We start from the raw sequence: 17,335 nt of genomic DNA, 5'->3' as shown, positions 1-17,335 counted from the left end.
AATTTCTGAACCAAGCTTTCCAAAAAGAATTAAAGAAACGTGACATTCATTTTTTTACCACCGAGAATCCCGAAACCAAAGCCAGCATCGTGGAACGTTTTCAACGCACTTTGAAAGAACGCATGTGGAAATATTTTACGCATCACCACACTCTGAAGTACATCGACATCTTACCGCACCTGGTGCAAGCGTACAACCAATCTTACCATCGAAGCATCGGACGTGCCCCGCAAGACGTGACTCCCGACAACGAAGTGTTGGTGTTTGAGCACCTGTTTGGTACGTCCCCGACGAGGGCTGTCCCCAAGAAAAGTGGAGAGTTGACCGTAGGAGATTGGGTGCGCATTGGCAAAACCAAACGCACTTTCGACAAAGGTTACTTACCTAACTGGACGACCGAATTGTTTCGCGTCACTGGACGAGTGCATGGCCGTCATCCTGCCGTCTATAAATTGGAAGACATGAACGGAGAAGTGCTCAAAGGAACGTTTTATTTGCCCGAGTTACAACGTGTCACCAAAAAAGAAGACGACGTGTACGACATCGAAAGCATTCTCGAACGCAGAACCCGTAAAGTGGGCAAACGACGTGTCAAAGAAGTCAAAGTACGTTGGAAAGGATATCCACCCAGTTTTGATTCTTGGATCGACGCTTCGCAAGTCATCGACTATAAAAAGAAGCGACCATCATGCCCTTTCACACAGCAGACGCAGCTACGTCGACCACTCCTCCTTCACCTAGTTCTTCTGTGCAAGATTTACAAAAACAACCCTTGTGGGTGTGGTGTGGAGAACGTGTGCCTAAAACGCAAATCGTCTTTTTCTGCCAAATCTTCGTGGTGTATTGTGTCATCGGGGCAGCCATCGCCAATTTGAGTTTGCAACAAGGAGACAAACAATTGTGGACCATTTTATTGAGCAGTTGCATCGGTTACCTGCTTCCTAATCCCTCCCTGAAATTCACCTCGAACGGGAACCACGGGAACCTTGTGTCCAGTGCCAGTGCCAGTCACCACTTCAATCACAACCAGAACCCCATTTTAGACGGAGACACGCCTCTGACGTCCAGTAACCCCTCGGACAGCCACAGAACTCTGGAATTATGAGTCACCAAAACCAATTTTACTTAACTTTACCCAGTGACAGTTCCATGGAGGTGTTTCCCAAGAACACGTTGTGCTGTTACACGGCCAAATTACCTCAGGCCATCCAGTTAGATCACGAAGCCCATTGGGAAGTGGCTTTAGTAGAAATGATTCACCCGACCCAAGTCCTCAATGTCCTTCCCAATCAAAATTTTTTTGATGTGGAAGTTCATGACGAGCAAATGCAACAGTGGATGGATAGCAATGTCAAATATGACAAGAAAACCCGTACACAAAAGTACACCGCCTATCACTTGTTCATTCCCCCAGGCTATTATTTTAGTGGTCAACATTTGGTCAGCACCATAACCTCCAGGTTTAATGTCGTGTTTATGAAAGCTTTGGAGCATGTCAACAAAAATGTCACCATGGAGTACCACAAAGCAGCTCGTCGCTTCTTGATGAAATTTGAACGGAGTAAAATCCTGTCCATTTTATTTTGTCCTGAATTGTATGACATGTTGGGCGGAGACATGGACATGAGAAAGACCATGATCAAGAAAAACGAATTACCCATCGTTTACGACAACGAGTCTTTTAGCAAGTTATTTCGTGCCCAGGTAGAACTAAACCAAGGACTGAATTTGATGTTCGTGTATTCCGATGTGGTGGAGTACAACGTGGTGGGACACACCTCCGTACCGTTACTGCGTGTCATTCCTTTCAAAGTGGATTCTGCCACGAACACTGACGAGGAAGGTGGAAACACTTACCACGTCCACCGCGAATTTGTCCATCCTCACTATTTGCCTGTCAGTAAGTCGTATTTGGACACGGTCAACATTGCTATAAAAGGAGATCTGGGACAAAATATTCCATTCACCAAAGGAAAAGTCACGGTGAAACTCCATTTTCGAAAACGGTTCTCTCACGACTCTTAAGTCATGTATCCAGTGTACCGAGGGGTTGCTCAACAGCGAGGACACGGCTTAGGAGATATGTTAAAATCGGCCTTTCGTTCGGTGGCCCCGGTGTTGAAACCGATGGTGACACGCGGATTGCACGCCTTGAAAGATGCGGCACTGACACAAGGCAAAGAATTTCTCCAAAATGTCATCATCGACAAACAAAACCCTAAAGAAGCCTTCATGAGGGCAGGCAAAAATGTCTTGCTGCAAACGGGCAAAGACATTTTAGGCCAACGAGAAACACCTATAAATGCCCTGTACGCTACCGAGTCAGGCATTCAGCAAGGACAAGGCAGAAAGAGACGACGAAGAAAACACCCTTTCACCAGACTTCAAGCGAGAAAGGCCAAGAAAAGAAGAACCGTTCGAGACTTAGACGTTTTCGATTATTGAGAAAAGAGACAAAAAAATGATGCACCGAGAATCTTGCGCTTGTTCCAAGACGGAACTGGGTCTGTTTGCCATGCCCCCCACGATGATGACGATGCAAGAATCCCAGTGGGTGGAATTTCACCCCGTCTCCTCACTGACCGATTCCGCTCCCATCGAGTTTGAAATCAAAGGACAGCCCGAAGATTCCATCGATCTGAATAGCAGTTACTTGTACCTGAAAGTCAAAATTCTAGATAAGACTGGAGGTGCTATAGACGATGAAGCAGTAGCTCCCGTCAACAATTTCATGCATTCCTTGTTCAGTGGAGTGGACTTGTATTTGAATAACAAACTGGTCAGTAGCAGCATGGATACTTACCCTTATCGTGCCTACCTGGAAAATCTCTTGACGTACGGAATAGATGCCAAGAACACTCATCTCAATGCCTGTGTGGTATGGGAAGCTGACGAACCTACCAAGTTTGAAATATTGGAAACTGATGAAAAGAAAGACAACAATGATGGATTTCTAGAACGAAGAAAGAGAATCACGGGAGCCGACACAAGTTTAGAACTGATGGATCGTTTGCATTTGGACATGTGGTTGCAAGAAAAGTATTTGCTGAACGGGGTGGATGTCCGCCTGAGACTGAATCGTAGCAGTGCCGCTTTCCATTTGATGGCTGATAGTGACGGTTACAAAACCAAAATCCTAGAAGCCAGACTCTACGTACGCCGTGTGGAAGTGCTACCTAAAGTGGGAAACGACATCAGTCAGACGTTGAGCAGAACGACTGCCAAGTATCCCATACGACGCGTGGAAGTGAAAACCTTCACCATTCCCAAGGGACAGCGATCCATGATCGAAGATCATCTGTTCCAAGGACAGTTACCCAAACGTTTGATCGTTGGTATCGTCGAGAATACAGCCTTCAACGGAGCTGCCGAAAAAAATCCTTTCTCCTTTCAACACTTTGGCGTGTCCAAAATCGAAGTCAGTCGCGATGGCAAGACCTTGTGTACCCGACCTTTCGAAGCTGACTTTAAAAAGAAGAATTACTTGAGATCGTACTTGTCCTTGTACGAAGCCACCGGACAGTTTGGAACCAATACCAGTCACGGTATTACGTACGAGGATTATGCAGGAGGCTACGCTTTGTGGGCTTTCGATTTCACTCCAGACCAAGGCAGCGATGAGGGACATTTCCACCCTATAAAATCCGGCCAGATTCGTGTGGAAATTCAGTTTAAAGACCGAGACCCTGATGAAACGGTGAACGTCATCCTGTATGCAGAATTCGATAATACCATAGAAATCAACAGTTTGAGAGAAGTCATCCTAGATTACTAGAAACCATGGAAGACTGTTATCCCTCTTTACCTAGTGGAGAAACTTTTAGTGTTGCATTGTTGTTAAAAAATGTTAGAGTTGTTGTTGTTTAGTGTTAAGTGATTTTTGAATAAAAAATGTTGTGTTTTGAAAAAATTCTTTGATGTTATATTGTTGGATTATTGTTAAAAATGTTAGAGTTGTTGTTTAGTGTTAAGTGATTTTTGAATAAAAAATGTTGTGTTTTGAAAAAAATGCCTTTGTGGTTTGTTTAGCTATAAGAATGTTGGATTGATGCTCTTTCATTTCTTACTATCCCTCTCATGACACTCACTGAACGTTGCGACTCAAAAACCGTGTGGGGGATGTTTTCCTTCACGTCCGCGCTTTGACTTTAAGAACCGGGTTGTTTCCAGTCTAACCATCCATTGTCGACTCATCCTCCTAAGAAGATGTGCTCCAAACTAGCTAAACTCAACGAAGCCTACGTGAATTTGCATAGGGTCAGACACAGTCTGATACCGAAGCCAGAAGAAATAGAGAATGTGAGAATGTTAAAAATCACTGAAGACCTGATAGAAGAGCTCTTCAGAGAAGAAATGAACAGGGAAAAAGAAGAATGGACAGAGAAGTACAGACTTCAGAGACAGCAGCAACAGCAGCAACAACAACAACAGCAGCAGCAACCTGAAGCTGACAGAGGCTTTGTCGATTGTCGTATCGACACCAAAGAGTTCTTCTTCTCTTTCCGAAGAAGCAGACCTATCGCCAGAAAGTCTATCCTCAGAGGACATCGCATTCTTAGAAACTAAAAAGAATGCCATAGCAAACACACAAAAAAACAGCCCTTTTCAGGGCTACCCAATACTCTAGAAAAGAAATAACAATCGATTTACCAATGTGTGTAGGTAGAGTAGTGTGAAAATAAACACTAACTCTTTTTTAAAAAAAATGTGAGGGTATGTGTTTGTGTGTTTGTGTTTGTAAGTGGTTAAGTAAGTTGGTATGGATAGCAGATTAAAATGATGTCTTTTTTTTTTTGGTGTTTGAGGCGTAAATTTGGGGTTAGATTGGATTGCTTTGCGTATGTGGATAGTCTATTGAAGTGATTTATAAAAAATTTTAAAATAGTGATGGGTAGCATAAAAAGTGAGTGAGTGTTTCTTTTAGGTCCGCGCGTTGTTTTATGGTCATGATGTAGGTAAGATCAATTTTATGTTTTTAGGGGATGTTTTCGTTCACGTCCGCGCTTTCACTATAAATTGAAACTCGTTCGGCAGTCCAGCTACCCTTGTTGATTGATCAACACCAAAAATGAACACGAGACTGGAGAAACTGTTGGAACTTCATGTGCATCTGGAATATGCCAGGCGCATATTAAATGAACTGGCCGCGGAAGCCATTGTGGAGGAGGGAAGGATAAGAGAGGAGGAGGAAAGAAGAAACAAAGAAGAGGAGGAGAGAAGATATAAAGAAGAGGAAAGAAGATACAAAGAGGAGGAGAGAAGATGCAAAGAAGAGGAGGAGGAGGAAAAGGAGAGAAGAAGAAGAAATTTCAGAATCCCAGAGAGCGAAAATTGGGATTCTGAAGCGACATATCCTGCCTCTGCTCTCTCCCCCCAAAAGGTAAAAAGTAATTGGGGGATAAGATGTGTATGCGGCGCCAGGCCTGGAAGGTGCCACCATTAACCAGGTGTCCATGAAGTTCCAAACAAAAAAAAAACAGCCCTTTTCAGGGCTACCCAATACTCTAGAAAAGAAATAACGATCGATTTGCCAATGTGTGTAGGTAGAGTAGTGTGATTATAAACACTAACTCTTTTTTAAGATAGTGTGAGGGTATGTGTTTGTGTGTTGGTGCTTGTAAGAGCTCAGGTATGTTTGTGGGAATAGTAGATTATGGGTTTCTTTATTGTTTCTTAGCGTAGGTGAAGAGTATAGTTAGGGTTCTGTAAGCGCTCACGTACGATTGTGTGGATAGTAGATTATGGATTAGTTTATTGTTCTTAGCGTATGTGTTTGTGTGTTTGTGTTTGTGTGTTTGTGTTTGTACCCGCTCACGTACGATTGTGTGAATAGTAGATTATGGATTTGTTTATTGTTCTTAGCGTATGTGAAGAGTATAGTTTGGGTTTTGTAAGCGCTCACGTAAGATTGTGTGGATAGTAGATTATGGATTTTGTTTATTGTTTCTTAGCGTATGTGGAGAGTATAGTTTGGGTTTTTATTATATGAAATGAAAAAGTATAGTTTGGGTTTTATTATATGAAATGAAAAAGTAGGGGGATGTTTTCCTTCACGTTCGCGCGTTGTTTGGTCATGATCTAGGTAAGATCAATTTTACGTTTTAGGGGGATGTTTTCCTTCACGTACGCGCTTTAAGTATAAGAACCCATAGTATTCGTCGTTCAAACCATTCTGCAAAGAATAAAACAAGAAGATGGCTTCTAACCAAATGGACAAAATACAAACATTACAAGACGTTTTAGACAACTTAGGAATGATGGAGCAGATGTTAATAAGACTGGTTGAAGACCATTATTCCTATAGTCCCCATCGTGTAAAGATGGAAATTAATAACTTAAAAAAGGTAAAGGACAAGATTAGTGGTGTCATGAAAGAGATAAAGGAGGAGAAGGAGGATGAAAAGGAAAGAATAAGAATAAGCAAATGGAACGAAAAGATTGAAAAAGAAGAAGAAAATGAGAAGAGGAAGAAAGAAGAGGAGGAAGAGAAGAAGAAGAAAGAAGAGCAGGAGAAAAAGAAAGAGAAGAAGAGAAAGAGTGTTGGAGATAAAATAAGAACTTGGTGGAGAAAAAGAAGAAATTAGAAGCAGAAGAAGAAGAAAACCCAAAGGCCCTTTTCAGGGCCAGCCATATTTCTCGAAAAGAGATAGCCTTTCCATTGCCTACCCCTTTTTTAAATTTAAATTTAAATTTAAATTTAAATTTAAAAAAAAAAAAAAATCCCAAAAGCCCAAACTCTATTCCCCATGTTAATTTCCCCTTGTCGCTAGACAGACCCACACTATAGTTCCATGTTAAATTCCCCTTGTCGCTAGAGTGACCCACGATTTATTCCCATGTTAATTTCCCTTGTCGCTAATCTGACCCACGATTTTTCGCCATGTTAAATTTCCATTGTCGCTAATCTGACCCAGGGGTCTCTGTAATGCTAATTCCCATTGTCGCTAATCTCACCCCATTTACTACTAATATGTGTCAGAACATTATGAGTTGATAATGGAAATGACCAGGATATGAAATACATTAACCAGTGACCTCCATCATGGCTGGCCAATCATGTGACTATGTCAGTGCAAATCCAAAACAAAGGTCATGCCCCAGACGCCTGGCCAAGGCAGATACTAAAGATAAATGAGTTAGTAATTTTCCTGGATTATCTTAAATATACTCATCAGAAAAGATAAGAACACGTGACATTTGAATGATGGGGTTTTAATATTTGGTAACTGTGTTTAACTACAGTACCTGATTACTTTTTAATGCAAGTCAGGAAACATTAAAGTGTACCAGTTGGCACTAAAGTGTCAAATGGCTAACATGATAGAGCAGTGGGAATACTCCAGTAAATGGCCCATATGAGAATAAAGAATGTTTTCTATTGTTAAATGTATGAATCAAATGAATTGACTGTACTTCTCCAACGATGACTCATACTTGGTAACACGAGTCATTCATTCATTTAGGACGTATTACAAAGGAACATATAATTATCATCCATTCACTCCAGAGTAGTGAAAACCAGATTTTCAAAAGAGCAAAACAAAATAGTAAGTGTGTTTCCAGGCGGCCGATCCTCCCTGTTTCTCATTGCCAACCATAGCACTACCCTCCCCCACCCAGGTGAAATAAAATAAAATCACATTAAATGTGTAATCTTAAAATACAATAAAACTATTATTTTAAAAACCGACCTGCCTACCCCAGTGTTAAAACCGGTGCTATAGGAATCATATATTTCGTTTCCTTGGCCTGATTATGGAAACCATGTCGGAAGTATTAGTAGCACCATTGTCATTATGGACCAGCTAAGCATTGTAAGAAGTGCACTGTTGGAAACCACATATTCATATAGCCATCATGTTGGAGTGGAGTAAAGATCACAACATCCTAAAGACAAGACTTTCATTCAGCATTCAGGAGTAGCAATGCCAAGATTTTCACGATCCATTCTGTGGTGGACATTATGGTCTTCAGATAGACATCATTTTCATTTAAGACAAACTGTACATCATACTAAGTCATATGGTGATTAACCTATGCCAATATTACTTTCGGCTTAAGTAGAGATGTAATAACAAGAATTTTAAGATGACTGCCATGGTGGCCATATTCATGTCAGACAGGAACCATTATTATTTAGGACCAGCAAAACATCTAAAGTAGTATTTTGGTGAATATCCCATGTTGACATAACCATCCATAAAGGATGAGTAGAAATAGCACTTTATTAAAGATGGCCCATACTGAACTATAGATTGATACCATTGTCATTTAAGTCCAAACCAATTCCATGTTGATATGACTATAGACTGATACCATTGTAATTTAAGCCCAAAGCAGCTCCATGTTGATATGACTATAGATTGGTACCATTGTAATTTAAGCCCAAACGAGCTCCATGTTGATATGGCTGTAGATTGGTACCATTTTCATTTAAGCCCAAACCAGCTCCATCTTGATATGCCTATAGACTGATACCATTGTAATTTAAACCCAAACCAGTTCCATGTTGATATGACTATAGACTGGTACCATTTTCATTTAAGCCCAAACAGCTCCATGTTGATACGCCTATAGACTGATGCCATTGTAATTTAAGTCCAAAGCAGCTCTTTGTTGATATGACCATATGACCATCCATTAAGGAGTAGTGACGACCGACAAGACTTTCAAGATGTCTGATGTGGTGGCCATATTGGATTCCAGATTAACACCATTTTATTGAGGACCAACTATACATTATACAATGTCTCTTAGTGAGAAATCCATCATAAGAATGGGCAATAACAAGATTTTCGTGATGGCTGTAACTGCAGCCATGCTGTAGGTTAGATTGGCACCATTGTATAATGGGCCAACCAGCCAGCAGAAGAATCCTTGTAGTGAAAATCCCATGTTGATATGACCATCCATTCAGGAGAAGTAACAATAGCAAGAATTTCAACATGGTCAGTGACGGCCATATTGGAGGTACCATTTTCATTAAGGACCAGCTAGACACCATGTGAAGTCTTTTAGTGAAAACACAATGGTGATATGACCATCCAGTTAGGAATAGTGATAACAATATTTGTAGGCTGGCCACTATGGTGGCCATATTTGATATCTGAACAGTACTATCTTTTAGACCCTGTGATGAATGTATTTATTTTATGGCAAGCCTACAAGTAGTTTAGGAGGAAGCAGCGACAACAAACTTGTGTTAAAACAAACAAACGATTGTCGATAGAAGAGAGTCAACAGACCATCCAAAAACTCTGCTGGCATGTAACCAGTACGGCTAAAAAAATCCATATGACATGCATCAATTAGTTTAAAAACAAATTTAATTATCTTTAAAAATATTAAATTGAGTTAAAAATGACAATGAGTCCTTCCCTTCATTACTGACCGGTCCCTTGCAACCTTCAAGTTCAAAGATGCTTATATAATTAGGCATCTTAATCTCCTTATCTGTTTTTGTTCAGACTAACATCTAACCAGCACACAAATGTCATTTATCTACTCAAGGGAGGCCGACACAAAGCTTCAAATGGTTTAAGATGACTCACAAAGATGTATATTTGTGTTGGTTTAAAACGTTTAAAATGGGATAAACTTGGAACTGGATAGGGAATTATTTCCTATATTTCACTTTTAGGGGGTGAGGATGTGTATTGTCCAAGGGTATTTTGTCTGTACCCAATATTATTTACAGGTAAATTGCCATAAGCAACGATACAAGACCCACACCAGCCCCTATAGTGGTGTGGAATTTTTGCCGTTCTTCCAGCACCTAAATTGCATGTAGATTAAATCAAACAACCAATCATTAATCTAATTTTTGCACGCTATCGAATAATTATGCATGTCATTGTGTGTTATTTAAGCCCAGTCTTCAGCAGCAGTTATTGACGAAATATTCCAGTAAAAGTGACAGTCACATAGTCAGTCAAATTACAGCCAACATCTTCCATACTATGGAATAGTCCTCCTACACTGCTAAATCGCTGTTACTTCTACAAATCTCTGCATCACATTTACAGCAATTACGATGCACTTTCAATAACTTTATTGCAAACCCGCGATTATTTTGAGCAATATCGAGACAGCATGCGCATCACGCCATATCACAACATAGGCCATGCACGCGTTCTGAGTCACTTTTTACAGTTATATGTGTCATTTTAGAGGGTTTCATCAAACATAACTTTGAATAGTATTTATTCACTTTATTTCGCTCTTCGTCCGTCAAAACGCCATTGAAGAGAATTATATAAATTCCTCGAGAAATGCAAGCGGGAAATTCAATGATAACGTATGTCGACATTTGTAGACGTAGTCAACAAGCGGGGTGATCCTTTCAAAAACTTGTTCCTGTCGTACTCTATAATGTAACAGCTAAAGCGCCTGCTGTAGGGAAGAAGTTGTACTATAAATACAAATAAGAAACGCCACAATGTCGTCATTTACAAACAAAGCCTGGGGAAACACCAGCACGAAAAAAAGACACACAATTCCATTAAATAGAAAGTATCACATTGGGGGATAAACCTAAAAGTGGGCAAAATATCTAGCTAATGGGGGGGGGGGATATGCTATTGCATTATTTATGCCAACCGTTCGATACGTGGGAACGATGATGATCACAAATTATTTTAAAATCTAATTTAATCACGGAAATATACACGCTATCAACAAAGATATACGTAGTATAAATGATGTAGCCTGAAGGTTTCACCGTGAACATATATAACATTAAAATGTACACAGCTACGCGTCCTTTAAAATAAACTTAGCTTAAAAATAAGTTTTTAACCTTATTACTATATCATTCATAAATATAAAGTGGCTAATACACCTTTATTTTCACAGGAAATTTTATTTTACTTTTGGGCGACACTAGATATAACTTTTAGGCGATCGCGGTCGCTGCTAACATATATATATATATATATATATATATATATATATATATATATATATATATATATATATAACGTCTACACTGTATCAATGATATACCACGAGATCTATAAATGATTCATTAAAAGGAAACGAGGGTTGGTATATCATTGATACAGCATACATGCTATACATATATTGCATTTATATCACATACAAATAACATATATTTGCTATTTGAACGGAGTTAAGATTTACAACAGGTAGCTGTGTATTGGCCAAGTGAATGAACTCCTCACGTCACCCGAGTGTGTCCGCTACAAAATGTAGTTATATGCCTTTTGTGGCTATCCACAATCACCTTTGCATATTGATAAGTTGATTGTTTTCGTTTTGAGTTTCTATTATTCTTGACATTGATTAAATCAATATAATACAAGCTTATGATTTAAACATGAAAGGTGGTTTTAATGATGAAACTAGAGCACTACAAACACTTGGTTAGCTACATTATTCAGGTGAACGCTTTGCCATCACTTACCGGCGCATGGAAATTAATGTGGAATATAAACTAAGCAAAATGACGAATCCAGAAGAGATAATTAAAATATTTAAATATATTTACAGTTGTTCTAAGTCATTATTCTGCTTTAGTAACAGTACTACTGACCATACAACTCTCTCTCTCTCTCTCTCTCTTTCTCTCTCTCTTCGGTTTGACTTTAAACTCCCCAGTTCTCTTTCTCTCTGTCTCCTTCCGGTTTGACTTTAAATCCCTCTGTATGTCTGTCTGTCTGTCTCTCTGGTCGGTTTGACTTTAAAGCGCTCTGTATGTCTGTCTGTCTGTCTCTCTGGTCGGTTTGACTTTAAAGCGCTCTCTCTCATTCTTTAGTCGGTTTAATTTAACTTTTACCATCATTCATAAGTCCAGAGACATCGTGGGATGACACAAACGAGAATCCTCTGCGCTCGTCATTTCATAGATTTTAGCCCGTACAATGATCCAGAGAGAGAGAGAGGTCTTTGGCCATTTTCATATTTAATTAATAATAATAATCGATTTTTAGAGCATTATGTTTAAGAAACTCACTGCAGACATCACACCGATATCACAGAAAAAAAGTGTTAAAGCTACTTTAAAAATCCTAATCACACACACACACACACACACATGCACACTTAGTTTAAGACAACTAAGTCATATATATATATATATATATATATATATATATATATATTCTTCTTTTCTTTCTATTATACATAGATTAATGTAAATTATATTGTGCTAAAGGGAGTTTGAATTATAGTTGGATATGACATGAAGTTATCTTCATTAACCACACTAGTGTTGCAATGTATATAAAAAGCAATGCACGTAACAATTTGGTCTAAAGACTTTACTTTGACAAGTTGACTGACATATGTAATACACAAGGTGAAAATGATATCATAAAAGTAATTCAGCATACACAAATTATTAATAAAACGACATTTTAAACTATTTTATGGGCAAGAATTCATATGTTGCAATTTCTATTGTAGTCATGTTACGTATGACACATTTACCTTATATACTAGCGAATATGTCCAGTACAACTCCTAGGAAGCAAGATAGATCCTCACCCGACGTCGCATAATTCGCCGGAAGATTATGGTCCATATTATTTGTTCAACGGAGTACACCTAACAAATTGCATAGGCCTAAACCTGCTTGCACTTTCTGCTAGGTCAGATTTGGTTCTGTGCAGTTTTCAGTTGGACACGACTACGACCAAAAACTAATCTTGGATCGTGGTGAAAAACTTGTGGAATTGATAACAAACAGAAAAGAAAATTATTGTTATGTTTCTGATGAATGTTTTAACTTAACCTGGTTTGACACATTTTTAATAATAAATCTAACTCTATAACAATACTTCAGTCTGTCCGTATTTCTTGAAACATATTTCTATGAGAGTGATAATGGTGTTTAGTCTTTGATGCATGACGGCTAGGTCCTTTGGCAGCAATAGCGGGTAGAGCGGGTCGTCTCTGGTTGCCTCGTCAAAAGCCTCTGTAAGGTTCGCTGAGTACTTCAATAAATTCTTGTAAAAGTTTTTTCTAATGCTGAAAGCGACAATGATGATTTGCAGTAATAGTTGTAGTAGTAGTGGTAGTAGTAGTAATAGTAGTAGTAGTAGTGGTGGTGGTGGTAGATGTAGTGGTAGTGGAAGTTTTAGTATTGGTGGTAGTAGTAGTGGTAGCAATAGTGAATGAAGATAAGAATGACGATTACGATGACGATAAATGCCGTGGTTTTACATCTAATTGAAAATGTGCACATATACGATATCTACTGTGGTTTTACCTCCACAGAAACTGTCAACATATGCGCATCACATGTATTCTCTCACATTAAAAGCTATGAACTTTTGCTTGTTTACACATTTCTTGATCCACAAGAATCAATGACATAAGGATAATTAGATTAAACAGATAATTTGATCCATGTCACATTATTTCAAGTCAATGTCTGCAACATTCCAAAGTGAATCAGAACAATCACACACTAAAACAGGAAGATAAACAATTAAAAATATAAGGAAGATAAATCAAACATTAAGATCGTAATATGAAAAGAGTTATTCGGAATACTTTGGTGAATATACTTTTACACATATGCACACTACTATTACGAATAAACGCAATACCTTTGAGAATATACGGAATACTTTGGTGAATATACTTTAACACATATGCACACCACTATTGCGAAAATACGTAATACCTTTGCAAATGCTGGGATACTTCTGCGAATAATCTTACAAATATTCGCAATACCTTTACGCGTATCTTCAATAATCTTTTGGAATATACACCGTACTTTTGGAAATATTCGCAATAATATTTACAGTAATTTTAGATATATTCGCAGTTGTTGAGGGTTAAATTTGTGCCGTGTACGTTTCAGCGTATGTGTGCAGTCTGTATGTTTGTTAGCATGTATTTATTTTATGCAACCGTGTATGTCATTTCGATTAAGTATGTATACCTGTATGTGGCTATGGATGGAGATCTGTATATTATTCTGTATTAATATGTATAATTACATACAGGTAAGTAGGTCTGTACGTTCGTACATAAATCTGTATGGAAAGATTTGTGTTTGCCTGCATAAATGTTTGTCTTTCGGTCGGTTTGTGTGTATATGTTTGCATGTATTTCTATCATCCTGTCTGTCCGTCTGTCTGTCTGTCTGTATGTATGTATGTATGTATGTATGTATGTGGATGTTTACGTGATAGACTGTTCAACCTGGCACGACTGAAGGCAAAGATCAAAGTACGTGAAGCAACCATCAGGGTCATGCTCTTCGCAGACGATGCTGCTCTGGCCACGTACACAAAAGCTGACCTACAGCGCCTGATGGACGGCTTTGCTAAAGCATGCGATGAGTTTGGGTTGACCATCAGCTTAAAGAAAACACACGTGATGGCTCAGGGCACGGACCCCCCCAAGCATCATCATCAAAAACTACGAACTTGAGGTAGTCAGTCAGTTCACGTACCTCAGCTCTACCATCACCAACACCCTCTCGCTCGATGCTGAGCTCAGTAAGCGGATTTGACAACCATCAACAACTCTCTCCAAGTTGTCGCAGAGAGTGTGGAACAACAGCATGCTGACCCTGAACACTAAGATCTCCGTCTACCGTGCCTGCATGCTTAGAACTCTCCTGTACGCCATTGAAACCTGGACTATGTACGCATCACAAGAGAAGAGTCTAAGCGCTTTTCACATGCGACGTTTCCGACGCATACTCGGGATCACCTGGAACGATCGAGTAACAAACAACGAGGCGCTTGGACGTGCCAAGACTCCCAGCATGGTCACACTCCTCCGCCAACGTCGCATCAGATGGCTGGGCCATATACGTCTAATAGATGACGAACGGATCCTCAAAGACATTCTTTATTCGAAACTTGCCCCTGGCAAAAGGTCGATCGGACAGCCGCATATCCGCTTCAAGGATATCTGCAAGCACGACCTGAAAGCCCTTGACATCAATGTCAACCCCTGGGAAGAGCTTGCTCTAGACAGGTCCAGCTGCCGTCATGCTCTGATCACTGGTCTGAAAGTCGGCGAGGACAAGCTACGCTTGCTAGCTGATGAAAAGCGATTGCAGAGGAAGAAGAAGCAGATCCAACCCACACCAGACTCAACCTTCAAGTGTAACAGTGCAGCAAGGGGTGCCACTTCCGTGTTGGGGTACAGAGCCACAGCAGACGCTGCACAACCACCAACCGGGACAGCTCTCATAGGTGCACTACCATCGTCTCTCGAGACTAACGGATGCCAACCAACATACATTCAGACAGACAAAAAGACAAAGAGAAAGCTACACAGACATAGTACGTACAAGACACATATATACACATAGACATACACACATATGTATATAAATCCATATATAAATGCATCCATCCATCCATAAAAACATGCTTGTATGCATTCAGATATACACAATTTGACAGACTACATGCATACATTCATTCAGAAGGACAGACAGACTCAAATTTAACTGTAGGGAGGCATCCATAAATATAGACAAGCCTACCGGCCCACCTACCTACCAACGTGCCCACTTACATACCTTCGCGATTAAAACTCTACCGTATTTGCAAATATTCTTAAACGTATTGCGAACATTGGCAAACGTATTGCGGATATTTGCAATATTAGATACGCAATTGATTTGCGATATATTTCCAATTGTTTTGCAAACATTCCCAAACGTATTGGAAATATTCGCAAACGTACTATATTATTGTTCATTTAAAAATAGGGTTATTCTAAAAAATATCGGCAATGTTCCAATATCAAATATTTTTTTTTTAATGACGGAGAATGATACGAATGGGTTCCGTAGCTACACCAGTAAAGGTCAACGGATGATATAAATAATGAACAGTGTTTACATCCTGCGAGAGTTTATATGACATAATTTGGGTAAACAGTTATTCCACACCATTTGCTAGTATATCAAAGCCAATCATTGATTATTTCCTTTCTGATGCATTACAGTTATATTGATGAAAGGATTGTAATTGAGGTGGTACATTCAATTTTGGTTTGGCTTTCTACGGAACAACAACACAGGAAGGTTATTTAGTGCAAGGCAAGTTGAGAAAAGTGTCTTGCTGAAGTATACCACCACGGTAGGCCTAACCGACCTGGTCCAATCGGATGGTAGGATTCGAATCCGCACTCTTTCGGTCACTAACTACGGCGTCACACCAGGTTCTATATACAAAACGAAATATAACCATCCCTCTACTTGAATTAATGACCTTATTCCCTGCCACGTTGTGCAAGTATAGAAGTGTCTTGCCATTTGAATTCTTAGAACACAAACATCACGTAACTATTCTCGACATTCTACGTCAGGTAATAGCTTTAAATATTCATTAGCAAACACCAAAGAAGAGGCAAAAATCAGTGACATTTTAAACAGCAAAAAAATAGAATAAAAAATAATAATAATAAAACAAATTAAGTAAAAAAAGTAAAATTTAAAACCGGGGAGAAAAGGCAATGCTTTGCTTAGACTACCAGGACTAATGTCAAAGTTCTATTATATGCACTGTATGGTGTGGTCAAAATTATTGACAATGATGGTAAATATAACATTAATGAACTTGCTAATAGTAAAGAGATACAGCCGACATTACACGTTTAAAACTAAATTATAAAATTGCATCGTTTTACTCCAGTCTGTGTTGTCGTTTGTTTACAACTATAAATGTGATATGTATTCGTGTATTTCACAGTTAATTGTAACAACACAAACGCTCATGCTACTTATATATTTTCCATCTCATGGAGTTCAAAGAATTTACTTGATTGTTCAAGAAATAAATAGTAACATTCTGTATACAGATTAACCTATAAGGTATAGCTATGTAAAGTTTCTAATTATCGAATCATTAATAAATTTCGTTCTTTCTTATCAAAACATAACTTATATATAATGTAATGAGAAAACACATGAACAGTAATTTTCATTTCGTTAAAGGTTTACGTTTTGATTTAAACGTTAACGGGCTTTGTAGCGCCATCTAGCGCCTTAGTTTTCGGTCACGTAATGGAGCACCAGTCCTCAGACATATACAGAGGGGTATCACTCCAATATAAAGACATTATTTAAAAAAACAGAGGACGTAAGACTCAGGGTAGTGTAGCCGAGTGAATTCCGCTACAACACCCGCTTGAGGAACTGTGATTCTGTTTTGTCATATCGATAGACTTGTACATACCAATGAGCAATGGCACAATTCTTTGAAAGGGGCATTACTCTGTTTAATTTTTTGTGGTAACATAAATCAGTGGATGGCGTTAGTAGTAGTTATTGATGAAAATTATCCCACAAAAAGTCAAATGCAGACTTATTTAAATATGGTTGAATTTTCCA

This window comes from Sinohyriopsis cumingii, chromosome 1 (assembly GCF_028554795.1).
Source record: "Sinohyriopsis cumingii isolate HCF-2022 chromosome 1, ASM2855479v2, whole genome shotgun sequence".
Lineage (NCBI taxonomy): Eukaryota > Metazoa > Mollusca > Bivalvia > Unionida > Unionidae > Sinohyriopsis > Sinohyriopsis cumingii.
This window is presented reverse-complemented; position numbering follows the sequence as displayed.